We start from the raw sequence: 7,338 nt of genomic DNA, 5'->3' as shown, positions 1-7,338 counted from the left end.
CTGAGGAATACGGGGCCCTGTAGCGCTTTGCTTGGTCTGCCATAACAAAATACCCACTGAGTGACTGAAACAATAGAAATTTACCTTCTCACAGTTCTGGAGGCTGGAAGTCCAAAATCAAGATGCCAGCAATGGGTTTCATTGTGTGTGTGTGTGTGTGTGTGCGTGTGTGTGTGTGTGTGTGTGTGAAAACCTTGTATTCTTCATGATTCAAGCTTATTTCTAGAAGATGTAGCATTTTTATTAATGCTTTGGATTAGCCTTTGAGCTGTATGAAAAGATGGAGGGATGAACTTGTTACTTTACTAAAGTTCAACAAAGCAGATTCAAGTCAAAGATTAAATCATAGGTATTTCTCATCACACCAGAAACCGACTTCCAGTACTAGGTGCTGGAGGCAGAACTCTGACAGGCAACTGCCTCAGGTCAGGAAGGGGGAAGAGCATACCTGGAGGGCAGAGGACCTGGAAGTTTCCACAGCCTGATTCTACCCATTTGCTAAATAAACCCCCCTAGAAAACAAGGTCAATGAATTACAATATTGCCCAGGTCTCCTACTTGTGTCTTCCTAACCATCTCACAAAGTAAATTACTACCCTGAATATAGAGTATGCAATTTGGGTCAGACAAGCAAATTCTAGATCAATCAGGGTTTCAGACCACTCCCATTGGAAGAATCTAGGACCCCAATCTCCATTTGGAACATTCCTTGTCATCCCTACAGAACAAGAGCCCAGATGCATGATTTAGAGAGATAAAACAAAACAAAAGAACCTATGGCATAGAGGGAAGCAACTGCAGACCACAGATTAAGCATGCTGCCAAGGGCTGTCAACACCCTCAATGTGAAGGTCCTACCCCTCTTTCCACTAGTAAGCAGTGGGAACACTATAGGCTGGAGTCCTAGCCCAGATCTGCCCCTCTCTAGGTTCAGAAAAGCTTGAGTCCTGGTTAGCAGCCCTACTGTCACATGTTGTAAGTATCCAAAAGATGTAAATAATAAATAAGACTGCATGGTTTTGAAGGTAGATGCAACGTACTTCCTGGTTTGCAGTATGGAGAAAATGATCACCCATCACTGGGTGCCAGAAACTGCAATCATCCACACAGTGCTATAGCATGCAACGTCAGCTCAGAAAGCACCTCCCTCTCCTTAGTCACAGACAGACAGACAGGTAATGGTAGCACAAGGGTTTATTAAGCTGGGCCCATGGTGCTTTTGATGTATAAAGCCCGGACGTTCTGCCAATTCTTCTTGAGCATTGACACCAGGAAAGTGACAGCTAAGTGGATGTTGTACACAAGCTCATCATCTGTCATCTTCACGTGGCCAACAACCATTGCCAAACGCAGCACCTTCTTCATCTGGAATCTGATTGTGGACTTCACTTCATCTACTTTGGCCACCATGTTCTCATTGTGGGTCAGCAAGGAAGGGAACTTGCCAGCCTTATTCAGGCCCAGGCCCAGGATTCGTGGGATCTGCTTAATCAGAGATTCTGAAGCCAAAAAACCATCATACTTCCTGGCCAACTTCTTGACTAATTTTTTATTCTTGTTGAGTTTTTTCAGCGCCTCGATGTCCATGTAGGCAAAATCCACAGTTTGGCCTCATCACAGTGCTGCTGGTCTCCCAAAACACATATGGGGAACTTGGGGTGAGGAGTGCACTTAAGCCTGACAGTGTCCAAGAAGCATTTGTCCTTCTGAGCGTCCTAGTTCTTCAAGCTGATCTGCAGCTCCACCATATCCAAAAACTTCTGGCGTTTGCACTGGTTGCATGCAGAACTTCCCACACTGCCTTGTACACGGTGTCATAGGAGACTTTGCTGTTCATGGTACCGCATGCCATAACGATAGGAAAAGAGACAACACAGGTTTCATTCTGAGACCTCTTCTCTTGGCTCATTCAAAGCCATCATCTAGCTGCATGCTCCCATGGCCTTTCCTTCGTGTGTACCCAGAGAGAGGGAAAGAGGGACCAAGCACAGGTGTCTTTTCTTATAAAGGCACTGATCCTGTTGGATCAGGGTCTACCCCTATAGCCCCATTTAACCCTAATTTTGTTCCTTAAAAGCACCATCTCCAAATACAGCCACACTGGGCATTAGGACTTCAAGGTATGAATTTGGGAAAGATGCCGGGGGACACAAACATTCAGTTCATAATAGGCCCCTAAATAGGATGGGCTTTCCCAGGAACTTTTAAGCAATATTTGAGGATGCCTATAGGAAATTTAGAACTCTGATTTGATTATTAACATAATATATAATATTTGCTTTAATAATACAATGATAAGACTTTCCATGGAATATAAGGGAAAAGAAGACAGACCATTCAGGTGGGGACACTTTCCTTAGGAAAAGGAATTAGCATGAAAGGGACTGGATAATACTTCCTGTAGAACAGAAGTCAGAAGAGGGATCAAGTGTTGGAAGTGTGAAGTTTGGGGGGGAAATGGAGAGGTGCTGCCAGGGAGCTGAGAGAATCCTGTGCAATGCAAGATGTTCTACTCCACAACTCTTTCCTCATAAGATCACAAGTCTGTTTAGATTTCTTATGAAACACAATGAAAGGATAAGCCAGCAATTGTTTACAACCAGGAAAGTACCACCCTTACAGGAGGTAGAGAGCAATGTGTGGCTGTGTTTTAGATTGTCATGACAACCGCAGAGCACCATTTATAGGCTTAATGTCCATAATGCAAGGGATGGTCCCACAGATTGAAGAATAGTGTTATCCAAACATCAATCAGTTTAGTCTAAATTTACCTAAGTCTCTGAGGAGTACCTGAGGCCCTGGGTCACAGTTATTTGTCTATTCATCTACTCATACATACCTTTATTAAATTCTTACTAAGTATAGAAAAGCTGGGATAAACCAACATGAGTAATACATGGAGCTTGCTCTCAGGGAACTCATACTCTACATGCACAATTAAATATGATGTTCTATGATATGCTCTGTAGTAGTTGTATAAGTAGAGCAATAAGACAGTGATTAATTCAAACTGGGTAAGAATAAAGAGAAGAGCATCAGAGAAAAATATATTCAAGCTAGGATAGAAAGAATGATTCGAATACCAGCAAGTTACCATTGCAGAAGTGAGGGAGAAGGCAATTCAGCTGGAAGGAGCAAGCAACACAAAGACATGGAGGCATGAAAGGATATGGTGTGTGTCATGTAGCACAGGATATGAAACATAACTTTGGTAGGTGAGATTGGAAAGACAGGTTGTGAAGAATTGTGAAAATCCTTGCTAGTCATTCTAAGAAGTTGGATTTCAATCTGTAGGAAAGGGAGACCTATCAAAGAATCCAATCCAGAGAAACGACATAATTATTTAGGACTTAAAAAACAGCTCACAACAGGGAAGGGAATAAAAAGAGGAAGACTATTTGAGGACATTGCATAGTGCAGAGGAGAAAAGATAAAGACAGTGGGAAAGGAGAAAGTAGAATCCAGCAAATAGAGATAGGTATTTCAGAGCTGAAGTCAACACACTCCCTGTACTGTTGGGAAGTTAATTAAAAACAGTCGGGGTGGTTTTACCAGGTTTCTGTGACACCAGTTAAAAGTAAAATTTAGTGAAATGACTCTTTCCAATATTGGCATTTTATGGACTTAAAGAAGACCAAATGGGAAAAGAAAAACAGAAAGCAATTTATTGTGACAAAAACTACATGATCTTGTGTTAATTATGGATAAATCTATATTTACTTAATCAGCTATGAGCTTACCCTTCTACGTTTCCCTGAAGAACTGTTCGTGTAAAATCATCTCCCGTGTTCCCAACATGCCAGTGGGCTTTAGAGATAAGTTCTCTCTCAAGGTAAGGAGTTTTCAACACACAGTGATACCTCTGAAATTTCTTTCTCTAGCAATTTGGTCTTCCACTGACTTGTTATTTTGTTTTCCTATAATCAGGACATTGCCCATCTGTCCAATAATGCTTTAGCCTGAACAATATGGATGGGACGGGTGACAAGGGAAAAAGCCAGCCGTATGATATTGCTGCTGCTTTAATCTTTACAAAGCTTAAATATGAGGGTCTCAATGTCCCCAGTAATCTTAACTCACAGAATGGACTATCAGACTTTTTCCAGACAGGAAGTGACCTTGCTTTTCCTCCTTTCGATGCACCACTGTTCACTTGAAGATTTGGGAAAGGTCATTGGACTGGGTTCTAGCATTGGCTCTGTGTTCACTAACTTCCAAGAATGCTGACCAGATTCTCAAAATCTACTCGGCTTATTAGAGATGCTGTTGCCCTTTGGGGCCAGCTAATTCAGCATGTCACGTCGAGGCAAAGGATTTCCAGACTTGTTGGATTATGGCTTCTGGCAATGGGTGCCGCTGGCTCTGTTGCTGTTTTGATTCCCTGTTGTTTCTGAACTTTCAGAAAGGAAGTCAGTGGGAGTCAAACATATTTGGTTTTTATTACGCCATTTCCATATAATCTTACTCTATAATTGTTTAAATACAATGCTCATGTTATTAAAGAAGAAAATAAACACAATTCAATTGTGGTTGTATATAATTACATTTAGAGTCGTAACTGATAACACAGAAGAGTTTCAACTTCAATACTTTCCAGTTAGGCAAAAAGCAAGGTAATTATATTAGTGTTATATTGCGTAATTCTAGAATTTTGCAACTAGGATTTTACTTCCTTTAGTCCAGGAATGTTTCTTACCTACGCAAGTATCTCATGCATGCCATTAAATGCATGCTAGTATCCTTAAACACTTACCTAGTCCAGGGTTACAAAACAATAAGCCATCTTTACAATGACTAGCCTTTATTGAGAACTTACTATGTGCTAGTTATAGTGTTGAGTGCTTTAAATGTATTAACTCATGTAATCTTCACGCCTGTAAGGGTGCTACCATCATTACTCTTCCTATTGTTCCAATAAGCTACAGATGCAAGGAAATTTTTCCAAGGTAACAAAGCTCATAGGTAGGAGAACTGGGGTTCTTATTCCAGAGTCTGTACTCTTAACCACCAAGGAAAAATTTTTGTCATTGTTTAAAATATGTACACATATAGGAAAAAGTCATGAAGAGTCATATCGGCATTTTCCAGAGATGGGATTTCACATGGTTTTAATTGTATTTTTAAATTTTTTTTATTTTGAGATGTCTAAATCTTTCTACAACAGAAGTGTTGTAGAAAGACTACTATGCAGACTTCCCATATAGTCTTTGCCATGCTTCTCCTAATGTTAATATCCTACATAATCTGAATACAATTTTTGAAACCAGGAAATTAATATTGGTACATACTATAAGCTAAAGTACAGACCTTATTCAAATTTCACCAATTTTTCCACTGATGTCCTTTTTCTGTTCCAGGACCCAAACCAGGATCCTACATTGCATTTAATCATCATGTTTTCTTAGTTTTCTCCAATCTGTGACAGTTCCCCAGTCTTAACTTTCCTGACCTTGACACTTTTGAAGACTGCTGGTCAATGGTTTGGCAGAATGTTTGTCGATTTGGGTTTTACTAATATTTTCTCATAATTAAACTGAAGTTATGCATTTTGGGCAAGGCTATCACAGAATTGGTATCCTCTGCATCATAATATAGTATACCTGATGTTGAAAGATCTTAATTATGATGATATTAACATTAATAATTTTAAGTTGGTGTTTGCTAATTTTCTCCCTGTTTTCCCTTTGTATTTAATAAATATATTGTGTAAGACCTTTTGAAATTATGCACATGCCCTGCTTCTCCTAAAACTTTTACCTGCTAATTTAGCAACCATCCATGGATTGTGCCTACAATTACTACTGTGGGGATTACCTAATAAAGTTTGTATTTCCTTTGCCTCTTCTATGTTGATGAATTGGAATTCTTCTGTAAGAAAGAGTTACCTCTCTTCTCCCCCATTTTTCTACTTGTCTGATTATTTATTTATATCAATATGGGCTTGTAAATATTCATTTTATTCTATTGGTTATAAATCAATACTCTCATCTATTTTGTTCCAGGTTTGGCCACCAGGAGCTCCTTTAGTGTGAGTCCTGTCCTTTCAACATAATCCATTCTTTTTCAATCACTTCCTTATTTTCTGGTACAAAAAGATATTCCAAGATCTTGTATTTTCCCTAACCCAGTATGGGAATCAAGTATTTCTCCAGAGACCTGTTTTTTTTTAAATGGAGAATGATATTTAGAAACCAAGGTCTGGGCACTAGGTATGCTCATTGCTACTGGGTTTGCCTTTCTTCTAGGCACACTCAGTGGACATGTTAAAAAAATCTATGTATGTACAGTCAACCACATATACACACACATCTATATTTATCTCTGTAACTATCTGTAAAACTATATTAAAAACCACAGGTTCATACTGATGACTCCAATTTCAATTCAACACCACAGTGTTCATTTTAGCCTTTTCCTATTCCTCATTTGTAACATTTTTTTCCGACCGTAAGAAATGTGGTTTTAATTATCTACAATATGTTTTACTTATTTGTGCAGTCCTAGTACACCCAAAAAGCAGTCTCAGAATTGCTAACCCATATTGCTACAAGAAAAAAATAATTACTAATGAGAAGACAGCATGTGTATACAATTCTTTTGGTCTTTTGCTTTAAAAATACTATTTTCCAAAATAGGTTAGTTCTTTTCTTCCCCACCCCATTATTTTTTCATTATTTACATTTCCTCATATTTAACAATAAACATATATTATTTCATACATTTTTAAGACAATATTCTCTGGGGTCTGTAGAATGGCTAGAGGATAGAAACTGTAGTGAACAAAATAAAGTATGAAGGTGAAAACAAATATAAGTTTCCTAAAATAATACTATTATCTTTACCACTTTGGTAACACGGGCTTACAAACATTTTTGTTGAGTTCTGCCACTGGGTTTGTGGACTTTTGCCTCAAGGTGCTCTGAAGCTCCAGCCCCAGCCCCTCCTGCCGCTGCTCAGCTGTCACGTGGCTCGTTATCCCCCTTTACCCGCACTTAAGATAGGCACATCATTTCAAGTCCAGGAAAAGGTTCAGGACATTTAAGAATCATCAAAAAAGAAATCAAGAGAGTACCTTCACTGATATTTTTTGTAAAGAAATCAAGTCAACAACATCTTTTGTGTCCTTCATAAAAGTATATTCCAGGAAGATTTGGGAAACATCGTGAACCATTATGTTTACGCTGATAAATTTACACTCTTGGAAACATAATGATATATATATTTGATTACTCATAATGCAGATATGACATTGTCCTAGAAAAGAAATTAGGAAACTTCCAATAAACGCACCATTTCCTTTGCATGGAGATGAATCACCCTCCGACACTCATTATGGCA

The 7,338-nt window shown here is 38.9% G+C and overlaps 1 pseudogene; it reads right to left on the bottom strand.

Moving 5' to 3' along the window:
- Positions 1 to 1,197: 1,197 nt before the first annotated feature.
- Positions 1,198 to 1,837, bottom strand: LOC110572138 (annotated as a pseudogene).
- Positions 1,838 to 7,338: the final 5,501 nt, after the last annotated feature.

The sequence above is a fragment of the Neomonachus schauinslandi genome, chromosome 2 (genome assembly GCF_002201575.2).
Source record: "Neomonachus schauinslandi chromosome 2, ASM220157v2, whole genome shotgun sequence".
Classification (NCBI taxonomy): domain Eukaryota; kingdom Metazoa; phylum Chordata; class Mammalia; order Carnivora; family Phocidae; genus Neomonachus; species Neomonachus schauinslandi.
This window is presented reverse-complemented; position numbering and strand designations above follow the sequence as displayed.